Source organism: Cavia porcellus, unplaced genomic scaffold, assembly GCF_034190915.1.
Source record: "Cavia porcellus strain 051 isolate PalLab524CR breed Dunkin Hartley unplaced genomic scaffold, mCavPor4.1 scaffold_26, whole genome shotgun sequence".
Classification (NCBI taxonomy): domain Eukaryota; kingdom Metazoa; phylum Chordata; class Mammalia; order Rodentia; family Caviidae; genus Cavia; species Cavia porcellus.
The window spans coordinates 53,177,971-53,196,080 of record NW_026947509.1 but is presented as its reverse complement, the minus strand read 5'-3'; the positions used below and the strand labels follow the sequence as shown (position 1 = coordinate 53,196,080).

The following is an 18,110-nucleotide window of genomic DNA, read 5'->3' as shown; positions in this document are numbered from 1 at the left end:
GTTGTAGTCAGGGGTTGTACACAGAGAACAATTCAGATCAGGACATGGAGTTTATAATATTTTTATAATGGTCACCGGAAGTTAACACAGGAGAATGCAGGAAATCTATCCGCAACACCAACGACATAGATTATATAAGTCAAGAGCCTAAACCCCACGGCAATGTCCCACATGAGTCCAGATAAAAACCCAGAGCTCAGGACAACGCCTCCACGAGTCCAACTGGAAGTCCAGGGCCCACAAGGACTCATGCCAGTCTCTTTTACGGATTCGTGCCGGGAAGACCCAAGGGTCAGCGGTGGAAGCCAGAAAGTCTATGCCAGCAGGATGAAGGAGCTGTGCTAGTGGGATGAGGGTTCCACGCTGGAGCCGAGAAGTCACACTCACAACAAAGAGTGGGGCTGTCCTGAATGGAACCACAGCTGTCCTCAGCGACACGGAGGCCCCGAGCTCGCTCCTCCGACGACAAGCACAGTCGGGGTCGGGTACGTGCCAGGAAGCAGCGTGACGAGTTCATCCTGGAGACCAGGCAGCACATGTCTTCCCCTCCGGAGCCAGGAAGCAATGCTCCATGTGAAAACCAAAGCTTCTCCAGGAGAACCAACAGCTCAGACAGCAACTTGTAGGAGAACTAACAATGCCTCCATAACGCCTCCATCCCTCTCCACACCTCTCTTCTCCACTTATTTATCCTGGCAACCCTTCTCAGGTGGAGCATCTTCTCTCAATGCATGCTGATGTAATCCAGCTGGCGTTAAGTTGACCACTAGTTATCAAACCATAACAGTGGGTGAACGGCAGGCAGCGAACCACCACAAACATCCGCGGTGCCCAAAGCCTCACCTGTGACTAGAGCGCCTTGGCGAGGCTCCCTGCACCACCGCCGCTGCCTCCCCGGGAGAACACGGTGGTGGTGGTGATGGTGGTGGTGGTGCTGGTGCTGGTGCTGGTGCTGGTGCTGGTGGTGGCATCGGTTCCTTAACAAGGCACCAGGGTTTTACATGATTCGGGGGTCTTTCGTCTACCACAGCGCCTGCTGTGCAGTGAGGACGGGAGGGGGGGGGGACGAGTGGACTCCGTCCACGCAGAAGGCAGCCGAGAACATCCCGGTCCCCGCGGGACCTTACCTACCGAGGAGAGGAGAGGGCGGATGCAGAAAGGGCTTTGCAGGAGGCGGCCCCGGAGTGGGGACGGGACATCAAGGAGCGGCTTGGGAAAAACAGCTTCGGAAACGAGTTCGCTTTTCAACTCCCAGTTCCTGAGTCCAACGGAGAGACGACCTACATACCGCTCCGAAGGCGTGGAGTGGGGGGACGCGAAAGGGCGCCACGGGTAGCCTTTCCAGCCAACAGAAGCCCTACCCTAAACTGAAGTCCTGGAGCAGAGCCCAGGGGCGAAGCCAAAGCGCCCGGGGGCTGCCGCTGGGTGTGGGTGTGGGTGTGGGTGTGGGAGTGGGTGTGCGTGTCCCCCTCCACAGAGTCCTGAACCAAACCAGAACGGACCGGACCGGACCGGACCGGACCGGACCGGAGGGCGGGGGCTTCACACTGCTTTCCCTCCTCCCAAAGCCTTCCTTCCTCCCCCACGGCCGGCCGGCCGGCCCGTGTCCCCACAGCTGGAAGTCACGGGCACAAAACACTCCCTCCCGGGGGCTCTCCTTTCCTTCCGTTTTCTCCCGTGCTGCTGCGGCTGCGTCTCCATCTCCATCCGGGCCTGCGTGCGTGCGTGCATACATACGTGCGTGCATACGTGCCTGCGTGTGCGGTCGAGCGTGGCTGCCTGCGCGTTCCCATGAAAAGACACGTTATTTCCCCAGAAGATCCACATTGAGTCTGGCTTCCCGCACGTGGACTGAGGGTCTCTAATGTAAAGCGCAGGGCATGCTGAGGCGGCAGGAGGCTGCAGGGTGAAAGTGGATGAAGGGCTCAGCCGCAGCTACGTGGCGGTGTCTGCGCAACGTCCGCGTGGCCACAAGCGTCCAGTGCCAAGTGCCTTGGCACGGGAGCCTGGTGCTTGGGGAGGCCTGCATTTGGGGGTGAGCAAGAAGAAAGCAGAAGCGGAGGAGGCAGCAGGTTCCGGAGGCTGAGGGTGCATGGGGAGCCCCGTGGAGGGAGGAGGCAAGGGCTCTGTGTGAGACGGGCAGGAGCACCACGGTGGCCAAGTGGGAAACGGGGTTGGGTGGAGGGGCGGCGAGAAGCAGGCAGCAGAGGTAGGGGGCGACCAACACGCCTGCACCCGAAAGACCACAAAACCACAAGTGGCTGAAGCCAGGGAAAGTGGGTCCTCCAGCAAGGCAAAGCGAGTGGCCCTCAGTGGCCAAAGGCCCAGAGGCCGGCGGGGATTAGGGTAGCTAGGCTGGGGCTGGGGCTGGGGCTGCGTCCAGGTGGGCCCCAGCAACGTCCGGACTGGCCGGAGACCAGGAACACGGTCACCTCAACAGAGGGGACGCTGAGGACTGAGAGGCACGGGAGGACTCGCTGGAGCCCAGGCAGCCCTCGGGGGAGGACGAAGAGGCCGTCCTCCTGAGACCTGGCAAAGCAGCTCTCCCGGCCAAAGCCCATGCAGAGCACCAGGGGAAGCCTCCGGCCTCCGGCCTCCGGGGGTGGGGGGACGGGAGAAGGCATGGCACCCTGCTCTGAGAAGGGTATGGAGGCCACGGAGCAGCTCCGAGGCCTAGGGTCCAGCAGCCTGCCGCAGAGCGGAGCGGAGCGGAGCGGAGCAGGGCCGGGCCTTGCGTTGCGGCATGAGGTTTCTTCGGGCTGACGGGTCTCGGGACCCGAAAGACACTGGGCCCCCACTTGGGCCCTCACGGCCCCTGCCCTAGGGCACCGTGAGGGCAACCACACCCCGCTGCTTGCCCCCAACTGCGCCTTTGCCAGACATACCACCACTGAGGACTAGCAACCGGGCACAGCACCTCCTGGTGACTCTCCGGCCCTTCCATCCCTCCTGCAATCCCAGGGGGGCCCACCCCGAGGTCCGAGACAGCCCAGGAGGTCAGGGAACGAGGGTCTGGGAGGCCTGTGCCTTCGGCCACGAGAGGTGCCTGTGGCCCTCCAGGGATCCTGACACAGAGGTGGTGGACTGGATGCCAGATGAGGGCCAGAGCGGCTGCAGATTACCCTGCTCTGGGCTCACGTGGACACATTTGTTGGGCTTCTGTGGCCAAGCTTAGAAGCCCGAAAAGGGAAAAACAGGAAGTGATTTCACCGCGTTTGAAAACAAGGGAAAGCAGGTCAGCTCTTGGTGTGGCTCACCTGCAAGACGGATGGAAAGGGCAGAGAGACACACAGACACACAGACACACAGACACAGATACAGACAGACGGACGGACGGACGGACAGACAGACAGACAGACAGACAGACAGACAGAGACACAGGCAGAGAGAGGATCAAAGATGAGTTCGGCCTGAAAAGATGTGTGTTCCCTGGGAGAGGGGGACAAAGATTGCTTTCCACTAACCGGTGCCCTCGGCCCTGCGCTGCAGAACAGCCCCTGCTCAGGGAAACCAGATGGGCAGGAGGCGGACCAGTAAACACAGTGCAGAGATCAAGAGCTGGGGGTGGGGGGAGTGGAGGTGGAGGTCAGGGCACGCGGACTCAGGGGACTCAGCACCCAGTACGCGTGGTCCCATCTGACCCCTCAGCTCTTCTGCACATACACACTCGCCACAAAGTACGTGCCAGAGTGTGTATGTCACTGGCGCTGAGGAGAGAGCATCCAACAACCTCATCACGATGGAAAACAGGGCCCGGGGATTTAACTCAGTGGTGGGGCGCCTTCCCCGAGAAGCGTGAGGTCCCGAGTTCCATTTCTGGTAACCCCTCGCCCCACCCCCACCCCACCCCCACCCCCACCCCCACCCCCACCCCAAACAGGTGGAAAACAAACCCCGGAACCTGTGCGAAGAGGTGGCCACGTATCTATATCCCCATGCCAGACGCTCCCCGGTAGGCAGGGAAAGCCAGCGGGGCGAAGCGGCCATGAAATTAGGAAGGCCCAGGGTGGGCGGAGGGGAGGGGGGGTGGGCTGCGGTGAGGGGAGCCCTTCACAACACTGTACACGTGACGTGACAGATGAGAGCTGGCTCTCTCTGGCGCACACTGAAGGCATTCCTGAGTGCTTGACGTTTCCCCATGTAGCTTCTTCCTAAGTGACCTCTTTCCCTCCAGAGGTGTTGCAGTGAGAGGAGCGCTGGAGCCCTGTCCCATGCTGACAAAGAATGAAACTGGACAACGCAGGAGGAGGCAGGGTATGAGCCTGTTTCTTCCACAGTGAGAAAGGCAAGAAAGTGCACGCAGTAAAGGGAAGGGAGCCTCCACTAGCCTAGCCGGGAGGGTGTTCTGAGTAGGATACCTAACCAGAGCTCTTGGCCTAGGGGTTCTGAAGGGACTCACGAGGGAGCTTGTGGAAGGGCCCGGGCCCTTGTGGAAGACACAGAAGAACACGATCCCCGCCTTACATGGAGACTGTATATAGTTCAGTTGGTTCTTTGGTTTGGTTTTTAAAACTATGGGACGCTTCACTTGCGCAGGGGCCTGGCTGATGTCTGTATCATGCCAATTTTAGTATATGTGCTGCTGAACTGAGCGCTGTGTGTGTGTGTGTGTGTGTGTGTGTGTGTGTGTGTGTGTGTGTATCTGAGTGTATGTATATTTGGATGGATGGATGGATGCCTGGCTGGCTGGCTGGCTGGATGGATATGGATATGTATCCATGTGTTGGTTCTTTTTCTTTTCTGTCAGGATCTGGTCTATCCAGTGCTCACGCAGTGTCCCCTGCAGGGCCCGTGTGCCCGCCCTCGACTATCCTGTCTGGATAGTGCTCCGGTGTGTGTCCCAGACAGCCCAAAGACACCTGCCGCATTTTTGGTTTCCCCCTGGGGTCCCTGGAGGGTCTTGACTGGGCAGGCTGTCGGGGGCCTTCCCGACTCCATCTGAGGGCCACTGTGCTCCAAGCCTAAGAAAATGCTAACTCCTCTCTCGCTTATTCCTGGTACTCGACTCGACCCGTGCTCCCCAGTCTGCTCTGAAGCCACGAGACGCCAGGGGGTTTCGAGGGATTGCTTGGGTGGAAGTCTGGGCCTGGACCGTGATGCAGTTTAGCTGTGTCACCCTGGAAAACTGACTGGTCTCTCTGCGTTTCGGTCCACAGCGGGGGGTGGACAATAAGGGCACGTTTACACTTTTGAGTTAGCCACACTGAAAAAAAACATCCTCGTGTGGGACAAGGTCTCCTAACTTGCGTTCCATTTCCCGAGTGGGGTCCAACTTGGGAGCCGACCCTCCCGCCGCTTGAACCCCCGCCCCCACCCCCGAGTGCCGAGGGATGGCAGGAGGGCTACTCCGGAGGGTGTCCCTCTCCAAGGGACACTCCATCCCCGCCTTCCCCTTCCCCGGGGCCTTGACCTCGGGCTTCTTCCCAGGGCGTGCGCCCGCAGCCACCGGGTGTCCTGCCGCCTCTATCCAGCCAGATCTTCTGCCTCCACGCCCGCAGTCGAGACGGTGCCCCCCCCACCCCCACCCCCACCCCCACCCCCACCCCCAGGGGCTCTCTCCTCTGAGTCAGTCAGCGCACCGCGAGCGGGGAGGGGAGGACCGTCCTCGCTCGGTTCACCCGCTCCCCAGCCGGGCCCAGGAACGAAGGAGGCCCGGGATGAGCACACAGTTGGCGGCGCTAGTGGCGCCACGTGTCTCGCCACCCGCTTTCTCTGCGGGAAGGCCCGCACGCTGGCGCCGCCTGGCCACGCCCCCCCCCTGCAGCCTCCCCCCCACGTCGTCCCCTCCCGCGGCGAGCCCTCTGCACGCCTCCGGGGCCCCCCTGCCCGCCCCCGCCCCCCGCCACGTCCCGCCTCCTCCCGTCTCGCGGCGTCTGGTCGGCTGTCCTGACTGGGCGGGGACAGCAAGCAGGAAGCGGCTCCCAGCGCCCCGCCCCCCGCCGGTCAGGCGCAGAGCCGGTCGGGAGGGCGGGGTCGGCGGGCGCAGCCACGCCTCCTCGGGGAAGGAAGGGCGGGTCATGCAGATGAGCGGCGGGACCGAGTGCCGGGGACGCCGGGAGGGCGTAAGAGGGGCGAGAAGCTGGCCCGGAAAACTGCGTGAAATGAGAAGCGTGCACCCGAGTAGGACGAGTAGGACGGTGTGCGCATGGGTGTGCAGGAGCAAGAGGCCGAGAGAGGCGGAGTGAGGGTTGTTTTTGTCACCGGGCGTGAAATGTGGAGCGCGGGAGGACGGCAAGAAGTGCGGGGGAGCCGGGCGGCATCGCTTCTCGGCCTTTTGGCTAAGATCAAGTGTAGTATCTGTTCTTATCAGTTTAATATCTGATATGTCCTCTATCCGAGGACAATATATTAAATGGATTTTTGGAGCTGGGAGATGGAATAGGAGCTTGCTCCGTCCACTCCACGCATCGACCTGGTATTGCAGTACCTCCAGGAACGGTGCACCCCTCCCCGGGGAAACGACCGCCTGTGCAAAAGGAAGCCCTTGTGTCCGCTCGCCTTTGTATGCGAGGGTCGGCTCTGCTGTCACCGCCATCAGCAGCCATCAGCGCAGCATTGCTTCACCAGCCCTTGCCTGGTAGCTGGCTCGTTGCTGTTGAGTCGCGCGCTGGCTGTCTCTTTGGCCCTGCTTCACGCCCGCCTGGTGCCTGGTCTGCCTTGGCCTATTCTGTTTCTCTGCTTCTCTCTTGCTCTGCTTTCTCCTTGCACGCTTATCCTCACGGGCAGGGGCGGCGCCTTGCACGCTCGCCATGCTTTCTAGCCTGTGCTTTTGCTGCTTTCACGCCTGCTTCTCTCCTCTCCGGGACGTGCGGGGCTGCGTGTCTCTGTGGAAAACCACATCACCGCACGGGAGACAGCACGGTTCCAAAAGCCAAAGCCATCCTCAGCACGCGTCTTCCGCTTTCTGCGTGGCCCTTCGCGAACCTCTCTGCCTCAATCTAGCAGTCTCCTGTCTCCTTCCTTGACTTTTGCACAAGACCTCGCTCCCTGCCCTGTTTTGCATGCCCTGTCTTTCCAAAAACTCTTTTGGTTTGTAGTTTTCCATTTCAACTATCGGACGAACCACGCGCTCTTTGGGCTTGCGTGTCGGATGGATGGATGGATCGCACTTGCCGCTGTTATGGTGCAGCGTGCACCCCCGGGTTTCCCCTGCTGATGGCTCCTCGAGTTGATCCTGCGTGGCAACGTAGTGGCGCCATCGTGCACACACACATACCACGTTTGCCTCACCCAGTCAGTCGTCGGCCAGTGCACACGCGGCCTCTTTCCGTGACTCGGCTCTTGCCAATCGTGCTGCCGTGAACACGGGTACACGTGTATCACTGTACCGTGCTGGTGCTGTCTCTTTGGGGGAAAGAGAGGGGACAGACAGGTTGTATCAGAGGGAGAGACCCGGGGCGCGCCCGAGCGCCAAGGGCAGGTGCTCCTCCCGAGAAAGGAGGCCCTGTGACGTGAGATGTCCTTGGCTCCTTCGGCAAGGAGCCTAGAAAGCAGATAGCTGGGGTGGAGCGGAATTTCTGCCCCTGGTCTTTCCAGGCCTCCCCACACTGATTTCCCTACGTAGTGCCCCTACCACTCGAGCTTCTTCCCGCCCACCCACGAAGAACCGCAGACTTCTCCCTGCAGACTCACCCTCCGCCCTTGGCTGGCTGTGCTTTGATTGCCGGATGGGAGCCCTCCCTTCTGGAGGGAGGTGGACTCGGTACTCTTTTCATTGCTCTTGCTCTGCCGGCCAGAGCTGCTGAACACGTTTTCAGGGATCCAGCATTTGTCCTCCTCCTTCACGTGCCTATCTTACTATTTTCAGGATCCCCATGTTTCGATCGGGTCTTTTCTACTGTTGCGGGGAGTCCTCATGTTTTGAGTTCTTGATATATGCATACTTCCACGCTGGTGGCCAGACCGATCGTGTGTGTGTGTGTGTGTGTGTGTGTGTGTGTGTGTGTGTGTGAGTGTGTGTGTGCGTGCACGCGCGTGCGAGTGTGCCTGTGCGTGTGTGTATGAGGGAGATATGGTGGTGGCTTCCTTTGAAGACCAAAGATGTTCACTCGCGTCTGAGTTGGTTTTCCTCAACTGAATCCTCCGCACTCGAGTCACGTGGCAGGGTTACCACTTGGCGATAAACGAAACGAGTGGGCTTGAGGTTGCAGTTTGGGCCCTGGAACTCTAAAAGGAACCCCTGCGCTGTTCTGGATATCTGCCTGAAGGATATTGGGAGGAAACGTGTTCCCATGGCGTGGACAGTTTCTTCACGGTTGGTCGCCTCTTCTACTGTGCAGAAGCTCTTCCACATGCTGTGACCCCGTCTGTTGATGTTTCTTGTTCCTTCCTGGCGTCGCCGCCATCGTCGTCGTCGTCGTCGTCGTCGTCGTCGTCGCCGTCGTCCTCCTCCTCCTCCTCCTCCTCCTCCTCCTCCTCTTCCTCCTCCTCCTCCTCCTCCTCCTCCTCCTCCTCCTCCTCCTCCTCCTCCTGACGGGGACTCACACTCACTATTAGCCGAAGCAGGCCTCCAAGCCCCAGCGGTCCTCTCGCCCGCCCGCCCATGGCCTTCCCTGCGCTAGGATGCGGGACGTGCCTGTGGGGCTCCCGCTATTGGTTCTTGACAATGTTATTTCCTCTGCAGTGGGTGTTTCAGTCACAGGGTCTTTGGGGCCGCTGCCTATTCCAGCAGAGAACTCTATGCTTTCAGGAAAGCGGCTCGTGGCCTACAGCTGGGCCTTTGTAGAGAAGGGAGGGACCCACATTGCCGAACTGGCCCCTTGTGGGTACTCGAGCGCACCTGCCATAACAGGTCGCCGGGTGTGTGTGTGTGTGTGTGTGTGTGTGTGTGTGTGTGTGTGTGTTTATTCTCGAGGACCAGACCTGGGAAGGATAATGCCGCCGCCACCCTCTCTCAGTCTGGCGGAGTTTCAGCCCTGCACCAGCTCTCTCCCGCCCCCCCCCACACCGAGCGCTCCACCCCGCCCCGCCCCACCCCACTCCACCCCACCCCACTCTCTCATAACTCCCGAAGCCCCACCTCCTTCCAGCGAAGGAGACCTTCCAGCACCTAGCTCTGAGAACTCTCTTTGCTGGCCCCCCAAAGTCCAGAGCCAATGGCGGGCCCATGAAACCAAGTCTACCAAGGCCTGCCGCCGCAGTCAAGGAAAGTGAGCTCGGCTGTGTCCACGGCGGAGCTAGCAGAGCTCGTCCCGTCCACGGGGACAGGCGCACACGGGCTGGGAATGCAGCTCGGTGGCAGAGTGCTTGAGAGCACGCCTGAGCCCCTGCGTTCGATCCTAATACTGAGAAAACAGCAAAGGAAACAACCAACGAACCCACACCACACAAACCAACAAACAACCAGGTGATGACTCTGAGGCTCAGAGGCCTAACCTGATGCCCCAGCCCCACCTAACATTGCAGCAATGGGGTCGGGGCTTGGTGGGGGGGCCCAGTAGGGCAGGGCCGAGACTGAATTTCAGAGCTCTCCACCTGATTCCTGTCTGATGTCTGCTTCCACAAACACCCTTCTTTGCAGACATCCCTTCCCCGGGCTCTTCGTCAAGCGTGCGGGGAGTTGATGTTTGTAACCTCATGGAAACGTTATCGGAATTCTAGCAGGTTGATTTCCGATCTACCAACTTCCGGTGCAACCCATGGCAAGAATTAAAGACACCGAGACACATTTATACTTGGGGGCGGGGGCGGGGGCGGGGAGGGGTGGCTGTGCGGGCGCGCCGAGGGGTCCTAAGTCCGGCCAGGGTGAAGGGTCATCGGGAACAAAGGCCTCGACCCAGGGCCTAACCCGGATTTTATTAATTCGTGAAGAAGGCAGTGGCTAGAGGATGAACCACTGCGACAATGGCGGGAATGCCGTGAGTACTGTGAGCTGGGCCACGCACGAGACCTGCAACCACCCCTCCAACGTGCAGAAAGACCCATCTGCGTAAGGCAACTGAGGCAGCATTTCATGTTCGGAGGGCGATGCTTCAGCTCTGACCTGTAGTGTAGAGCTTCATGCCCGGGGAAGCCGTAGCCTCTCACCTCGAGGCTGGAACCCAGTTGACGGCCCTGGAGCGGTGGCTCTGCTTCCCGCCCGGCTCAACCACGTTTGGATTGGGGGGTCACGGGGCAGGGGAACAGGGACCGCCACCGAGCTTCAAAGATCACGCGTCAGCACCTCCTCGGCCAGCCCCATTTACATGGCTTAGAGCCCATGGAAGGCAAAAAGGTAATGGCTCGGTGGGCTCTGTCCTTATCAGCCCGTGGAGACAGGGCCTGGCCTGCTTTAGCCCACCTGGAGATAAGTGTTCTTCTTTGTTCGAGGAGAGTCCTCCAGGTGGTCCTCCACACTCCTTAGCAGTTGCAGCGGAGACACCTGAACTCAGACTTGGCCTGAAACCGGACCGCTTCCACACACATCAAAGCGTTCGGGGCAGATACTCAAGAACCCGCGTGAGACTGAGGGAAGAGAGAAGGCCCGCTTTGGTCCCAGGCAGGAAGAGAGCGAATCTTGGGGCTGGGGCTGGGGCTGGGGCTGGGGCTGGGGTGGGGGTGGGGGTGGGTGTCCACCCTAAGGGGAATATGTCAAGAGCAAGTCCAGAAGCCCGAGTCCTGCCACCACTAGGAGGAATTAGATGGACGCTCTGGGTCCATGGAAACAAACCTCTCCCCCAAGCGCGCCTCCTCTTTCTGTAGTCCCACAACACACATCAGCTCCGGGACCCGAACACAGGCAAGGTTCTCCTGGCACGGACACACCGAGCTGTCAGTTCTGCGGTGACACCAGCGGCTCTCCTCGAGTTCAGTAGCGACGCCATCGACCTGGAGATCCCGCATGTTGGGAGGCCAAGTGCCCAAGGATGACCCGAGACCCGGCTGCAGATGCCAGCTGCGTGTCACAGGTTGCGCCTTGCGCAACCCTAGAATACCACCCTAGAAGCCCCAGTTCCCACCCACCGCGGGCACACTGACTCTACCTGGGGGACAGCACTTCACCGACACCTACCCAGTTTATTACTAAGGATATTACAAAGGATACGGGGAAGAGAAGCTCCGGGTCAGCTGTGTAGGGAAGGGTGCGGGACTCGAATGCCTGCTTTGGGAGCAGCGGCCGCCTGAAACCTCCCTGTGTTCAACTAGCCGGAAGCCCCCCAAACACTGCCCTGTGGGGCTTTCTATGCAGACTGGAGGGCACTGGCATCACTGGTAACAGACTGGGTGGGGAGACCCGGGAAAAGAAGTCACTCCCTCCCCCTACCTCCCCCTCCCCCACTCTGTCTCAGCCTGTGTCCACCTCTGCGTCCCCCTCTGCGTCCCCCTCTGCGTCCCCCTCGCCTCCTCCTCCTCTCCTGCTCCTCCTCCTCCTCCCCCTCCTCCTCCACCTGCTTGTGGCGGGGCATGTTGCAGGGCTCCCTGGAATGCAAAGCTCTGATGATTTTTGTCTCTGTGTGCTCTGTTGGGAAACTATGCTGTGAGACGGGGCAATAGACCAGGATAACTCGGGGGCATCCTGGTGGCCACGATTCCAGATGGCCACAGCCAGCTGGGCTGATCCCCCACCCCACCCCCAGACCTTATCAGGTTTCACACACACACACACACACACACACACACACACACACACACGGGTGTGAAGTTCCTGGACTGGCACGCCGCCCTGCCAGTCTCTGGACGGACAGAATTAAATGCAGTGCCCAAGTACCTCGACCCACTGTCACTCTCTGTGTGGCCTAGAGAAAGAGATTCAGTGGTTGGGACGATGACCACTTACTTCTCTTGAAAGCCAAAGGGCCTGAGGTCTTTGCGGGTTACTTAGCTCAGGCCTCTGAAGCTCCGCCCAGATTGGGAGTCCAGTGACCCCTGGAAAATGAATGAATTCTTGGAGACCCTCACCAAGGTACAGGCTTAAGACGAGCCCTTCCTGAGTAGACCGGGAGAAAGACGTGTTCAGCTTCACGCTAGGATTTTTAATGCCTCTGTTGGGCTCGTATGCCACACCCATGTTGTTCTCAAGTCTTCCGTCCTCTAATACCCGCTCCCCCACCCCACGCTCCCGCCCAAGAACTGTGGCCCCCAGTGCGCGGGGCACAGGACCCCAGATGTGCTGCCGGTCACGGTTGCCCGCTGGGTCACCCTGGGGGTCAGGGGATGGTGGTGGTGGCGGCGGTGGTGAGGGTGGCGCGGGGAAGAGCACTTTTCACGGCAGGCTGCAAGCCGCTCTCTCCTCTGTGAGGTGGCAGTAGGATCGCTGCCTTCCGTGGCTACAGTTCATGGTGGGTGTTGTAGTCAGGGGTTGTACACAGAGAACAATTCAGATCAGGACATGGAGTTTATAATATTTTTATAATGGTCACCGGAAGTTAACACAGGAGAATGCAGGAAATCTATCCGCAACACCAACGACATAGATTATATAAGTCAAGAGCCTAAACCCCACGGCAATGTCCCACATGAGTCCAGATAAAAACCCAGAGCTCAGGACAACGCCTCCACGAGTCCAACTGGAAGTCCAGGGCCCACAAGGACTCATGCCAGTCTCTTTTACGGATTCGTGCCGGGAAGACCCAAGGGTCAGCGGTGGAAGCCAGAAAGTCTATGCCAGCAGGATGAAGGAGCTGTGCTAGTGGGATGAGGGTTCCACGCTGGAGCCGAGAAGTCACACTCACAACAAAGAGTGGGGCTGTCCTGAATGGAACCACAGCTGTCCTCAGCGACACGGAGGCCCCGAGCTCGCTCCTCCGACGACAAGCACAGTCGGGGTCGGGTACGTGCCAGGAAGCAGCGTGACGAGTTCATCCTGGAGACCAGGCAGCACATGTCTTCCCCTCCGGAGCCAGGAAGCAATGCTCCATGTGAAAACCAAAGCTTCTCCAGGAGAACCAACAGCTCAGACAGCAACTTGTAGGAGAACTAACAATGCCTCCATAACGCCTCCATCCCTCTCCACACCTCTCTTCTCCACTTATTTATCCTGGCAACCCTTCTCAGGTGGAGCATCTTCTCTCAATGCATGCTGATGTAATCCAGCTGGCGTTAAGTTGACCACTAGTTATCAAACCATAACAGTGGGTGAACGGCAGGCAGCGAACCACCACAAACATCCGCGGTGCCCAAAGCCTCACCTGTGACTAGAGCGCCTTGGCGAGGCTCCCTGCACCACCGCCGCTGCCTCCCCGGGAGAACACGGTGGTGGTGGTGATGGTGGTGGTGGTGCTGGTGCTGGTGCTGGTGCTGGTGCTGGTGGTGGCATCGGTTCCTTAACAAGGCACCAGGGTTTTACATGATTCGGGGGTCTTTCGTCTACCACAGCGCCTGCTGTGCAGTGAGGACGGGAGGGGGGGGGGACGAGTGGACTCCGTCCACGCAGAAGGCAGCCGAGAACATCCCGGTCCCCGCGGGACCTTACCTACCGAGGAGAGGAGAGGGCGGATGCAGAAAGGGCTTTGCAGGAGGCGGCCCCGGAGTGGGGACGGGACATCAAGGAGCGGCTTGGGAAAAACAGCTTCGGAAACGAGTTCGCTTTTCAACTCCCAGTTCCTGAGTCCAACGGAGAGACGACCTACATACCGCTCCGAAGGCGTGGAGTGGGGGGACGCGAAAGGGCGCCACGGGTAGCCTTTCCAGCCAACAGAAGCCCTACCCTAAACTGAAGTCCTGGAGCAGAGCCCAGGGGCGAAGCCAAAGCGCCCGGGGGCTGCCGCTGGGTGTGGGTGTGGGTGTGGGTGTGGGAGTGGGTGTGCGTGTCCCCCTCCACAGAGTCCTGAACCAAACCAGAACGGACCGGACCGGACCGGACCGGACCGGACCGGAGGGCGGGGGCTTCACACTGCTTTCCCTCCTCCCAAAGCCTTCCTTCCTCCCCCACGGCCGGCCGGCCGGCCCGTGTCCCCACAGCTGGAAGTCACGGGCACAAAACACTCCCTCCCGGGGGCTCTCCTTTCCTTCCGTTTTCTCCCGTGCTGCTGCGGCTGCGTCTCCATCTCCATCCGGGCCTGCGTGCGTGCGTGCATACATACGTGCGTGCATACGTGCCTGCGTGTGCGGTCGAGCGTGGCTGCCTGCGCGTTCCCATGAAAAGACACGTTATTTCCCCAGAAGATCCACATTGAGTCTGGCTTCCCGCACGTGGACTGAGGGTCTCTAATGTAAAGCGCAGGGCATGCTGAGGCGGCAGGAGGCTGCAGGGTGAAAGTGGATGAAGGGCTCAGCCGCAGCTACGTGGCGGTGTCTGCGCAACGTCCGCGTGGCCACAAGCGTCCAGTGCCAAGTGCCTTGGCACGGGAGCCTGGTGCTTGGGGAGGCCTGCATTTGGGGGTGAGCAAGAAGAAAGCAGAAGCGGAGGAGGCAGCAGGTTCCGGAGGCTGAGGGTGCATGGGGAGCCCCGTGGAGGGAGGAGGCAAGGGCTCTGTGTGAGACGGGCAGGAGCACCACGGTGGCCAAGTGGGAAACGGGGTTGGGTGGAGGGGCGGCGAGAAGCAGGCAGCAGAGGTAGGGGGCGACCAACACGCCTGCACCCGAAAGACCACAAAACCACAAGTGGCTGAAGCCAGGGAAAGTGGGTCCTCCAGCAAGGCAAAGCGAGTGGCCCTCAGTGGCCAAAGGCCCAGAGGCCGGCGGGGATTAGGGTAGCTAGGCTGGGGCTGGGGCTGGGGCTGCGTCCAGGTGGGCCCCAGCAACGTCCGGACTGGCCGGAGACCAGGAACACGGTCACCTCAACAGAGGGGACGCTGAGGACTGAGAGGCACGGGAGGACTCGCTGGAGCCCAGGCAGCCCTCGGGGGAGGACGAAGAGGCCGTCCTCCTGAGACCTGGCAAAGCAGCTCTCCCGGCCAAAGCCCATGCAGAGCACCAGGGGAAGCCTCCGGCCTCCGGCCTCCGGGGGTGGGGGGACGGGAGAAGGCATGGCACCCTGCTCTGAGAAGGGTATGGAGGCCACGGAGCAGCTCCGAGGCCTAGGGTCCAGCAGCCTGCCGCAGAGCGGAGCGGAGCGGAGCGGAGCAGGGCCGGGCCTTGCGTTGCGGCATGAGGTTTCTTCGGGCTGACGGGTCTCGGGACCCGAAAGACACTGGGCCCCCACTTGGGCCCTCACGGCCCCTGCCCTAGGGCACCGTGAGGGCAACCACACCCCGCTGCTTGCCCCCAACTGCGCCTTTGCCAGACATACCACCACTGAGGACTAGCAACCGGGCACAGCACCTCCTGGTGACTCTCCGGCCCTTCCATCCCTCCTGCAATCCCAGGGGGGCCCACCCCGAGGTCCGAGACAGCCCAGGAGGTCAGGGAACGAGGGTCTGGGAGGCCTGTGCCTTCGGCCACGAGAGGTGCCTGTGGCCCTCCAGGGATCCTGACACAGAGGTGGTGGACTGGATGCCAGATGAGGGCCAGAGCGGCTGCAGATTACCCTGCTCTGGGCTCACGTGGACACATTTGTTGGGCTTCTGTGGCCAAGCTTAGAAGCCCGAAAAGGGAAAAACAGGAAGTGATTTCACCGCGTTTGAAAACAAGGGAAAGCAGGTCAGCTCTTGGTGTGGCTCACCTGCAAGACGGATGGAAAGGGCAGAGAGACACACAGACACACAGACACACAGACACAGATACAGACAGACGGACGGACGGACGGACAGACAGACAGACAGACAGACAGACAGACAGAGACACAGGCAGAGAGAGGATCAAAGATGAGTTCGGCCTGAAAAGATGTGTGTTCCCTGGGAGAGGGGGACAAAGATTGCTTTCCACTAACCGGTGCCCTCGGCCCTGCGCTGCAGAACAGCCCCTGCTCAGGGAAACCAGATGGGCAGGAGGCGGACCAGTAAACACAGTGCAGAGATCAAGAGCTGGGGGCGGGGGGAGTGGAGGTGGAGGTCAGGGCACGCGGACTCAGGGGACTCAGCACCCAGTACGCGTGGTCCCATCTGACCCCTCAGCTCTTCTGCACATACACACTCGCCACAAAGTACGTGCCAGAGTGTGTATGTCACTGGCGCTGAGGAGAGAGCATCCAACAACCTCATCACGATGGAAAACAGGGCCCGGGGATTTAACTCAGTGGTGGGGCGCCTTCCCCGAGAAGCGTGAGGTCCCGAGTTCCATTTCTGGTAACCCCTCGCCCCACCCCCACCCCACCCCCACCCCCACCCCCACCCCCACCCCAAACAGGTGGAAAACAAACCCCGGAACCTGTGCGAAGAGGTGGCCACGTATCTATATCCCCATGCCAGACGCTCCCCGGTAGGCAGGGAAAGCCAGCGGGGCGAAGCGGCCATGAAATTAGGAAGGCCCAGGGTGGGCGGAGGGGAGGGGGGGTGGGCTGCGGTGAGGGGAGCCCTTCACAACACTGTACACGTGACGTGACAGATGAGAGCTGGCTCTCTCTGGCGCACACTGAAGGCATTCCTGAGTGCTTGACGTTTCCCCATGTAGCTTCTTCCTAAGTGACCTCTTTCCCTCCAGAGGTGTTGCAGTGAGAGGAGCGCTGGAGCCCTGTCCCATGCTGACAAAGAATGAAACTGGACAACGCAGGAGGAGGCAGGGTATGAGCCTGTTTCTTCCACAGTGAGAAAGGCAAGAAAGTGCACGCAGTAAAGGGAAGGGAGCCTCCACTAGCCTAGCCGGGAGGGTGTTCTGAGTAGGATACCTAACCAGAGCTCTTGGCCTAGGGGTTCTGAAGGGACTCACGAGGGAGCTTGTGGAAGGGCCCGGGCCCTTGTGGAAGACACAGAAGAACACGATCCCCGCCTTACATGGAGACTGTATATAGTTCAGTTGGTTCTTTGGTTTGGTTTTTAAAACTATGGGACGCTTCACTTGCGCAGGGGCCTGGCTGATGTCTGTATCATGCCAATTTTAGTATATGTGCTGCTGAACTGAGCGCTGTGTGTGTGTGTGTGTGTGTGTGTGTGTGTGTGTGTGTGTATCTGAGTGTATGTATATTTGGATGGATGGATGGATGCCTGGCTGGCTGGCTGGCTGGATGGATATGGATATGTATCCATGTGTTGGTTCTTTTTCTTTTCTGTCAGGATCTGGTCTATCCAGTGCTCACGCAGTGTCCCCTGCAGGGCCCGTGTGCCCGCCCTCGACTATCCTGTCTGGATAGTGCTCCGGTGTGTGTCCCAGACAGCCCAAAGACACCTGCCGCATTTTTGGTTTCCCCCTGGGGTCCCTGGAGGGTCTTGACTGGGCAGGCTGTCGGGGGCCTTCCCGACTCCATCTGAGGGCCACTGTGCTCCAAGCCTAAGAAAATGCTAACTCCTCTCTCGCTTATTCCTGGTACTCGACTCGACCCGTGCTCCCCAGTCTGCTCTGAAGCCACGAGACGCCAGGGGGTTTCGAGGGATTGCTTGGGTGGAAGTCTGGGCCTGGACCGTGATGCAGTTTAGCTGTGTCACCCTGGAAAACTGACTGGTCTCTCTGCGTTTCGGTCCACAGCGGGGGGTGGACAATAAGGGCACGTTTACACTTTTGAGTTAGCCACACTGAAAAAAAACATCCTCGTGTGGGACAAGGTCTCCTAACTTGCGTTCCATTTCCCGAGTGGGGTCCAACTTGGGAGCCGACCCTCCCGCCGCTTGAACCCCCGCCCCCACCCCCGAGTGCCGAGGGATGGCAGGAGGGCTACTCCGGAGGGTGTCCCTCTCCAAGGGACACTCCATCCCCGCCTTCCCCTTCCCCGGGGCCTTGACCTCGGGCTTCTTCCCAGGGCGTGCGCCCGCAGCCACCGGGTGTCCTGCCGCCTCTATCCAGCCAGATCTTCTGCCTCCACGCCCGCAGTCGAGACGGTGCCCCCCCCACCCCCACCCCCACCCCCACCCCCACCCCCAGGGGCTCTCTCCTCTGAGTCAGTCAGCGCACCGCGAGCGGGGAGGGGAGGACCGTCCTCGCTCGGTTCACCCGCTCCCCAGCCGGGCCCAGGAACGAAGGAGGCCCGGGATGAGCACACAGTTGGCGGCGCTAGTGGCGCCACGTGTCTCGCCACCCGCTTTCTCTGCGGGAAGGCCCGCACGCTGGCGCCGCCTGGCCACGCCCCCCCCCTGCAGCCTCCCCCCCACGTCGTCCCCTCCCGCGGCGAGCCCTCTGCACGCCTCCGGGGCCCCCCTGCCCGCCCCCGCCCCCCGCCACGTCCC

At 60.5% G+C, this 18,110-nt stretch overlaps 4 long non-coding RNA genes and 1 other non-coding gene across 8 annotated transcripts; 3 read left to right on the top strand and 2 right to left on the bottom strand.

Annotated features, from left to right (window-relative positions):
- Nucleotides 1–45: 45 nt before the first annotated feature.
- LOC134473333 (uncharacterized) lies at nucleotides 46–3,843 on the bottom strand. 3 transcript variants are annotated; one of them, XR_010043563.1, is made up of 3 exons: nucleotides 1,132–3,843; nucleotides 844–977; nucleotides 46–766 (listed from the first exon to the last, which is right to left on the bottom strand). It is a non-coding gene; the product is annotated as an uncharacterized LOC134473333 (long non-coding RNA). The 3 variants fall into 3 exon arrangements; XR_010043564.1 differs by having other exon boundaries at nucleotides 844–3,257; nucleotides 3,465–3,843; XR_010043562.1 differs by having other exon boundaries at nucleotides 844–3,843.
- LOC134473334 (uncharacterized) lies at nucleotides 1,915–5,511 on the top strand. Its single transcript, XR_010043565.1, has 3 exons — nucleotides 1,915–2,035; nucleotides 3,881–3,952; nucleotides 4,175–5,511. It is a non-coding gene; the product is annotated as an uncharacterized LOC134473334 (long non-coding RNA).
- A 747-nt stretch (nucleotides 5,512–6,258) lies between these two features.
- On the top strand, nucleotides 6,259–6,449 carry LOC134473375 (U2 spliceosomal RNA). Its single transcript, XR_010043627.1, has one exon. It is a non-coding gene; the product is annotated as a U2 spliceosomal RNA (small nuclear RNA).
- A 5,859-nt stretch (nucleotides 6,450–12,308) lies between these two features.
- Nucleotides 12,309–16,106, bottom strand: LOC134473331 (uncharacterized). 2 transcript variants are annotated; one of them, XR_010043560.1, is made up of 3 exons: nucleotides 15,728–16,106; nucleotides 13,107–15,520; nucleotides 12,309–13,029 (listed from the first exon to the last, which is right to left on the bottom strand). It is a non-coding gene; the product is annotated as an uncharacterized LOC134473331 (long non-coding RNA). The 2 variants fall into 2 exon arrangements; XR_010043559.1 differs by having other exon boundaries at nucleotides 13,107–16,106.
- Nucleotides 14,178–17,770, top strand: LOC134473332 (uncharacterized). Its single transcript, XR_010043561.1, has 3 exons — nucleotides 14,178–14,298; nucleotides 16,144–16,215; nucleotides 16,438–17,770. It is a non-coding gene; the product is annotated as an uncharacterized LOC134473332 (long non-coding RNA).
- Nucleotides 17,771–18,110: the final 340 nt, after the last annotated feature.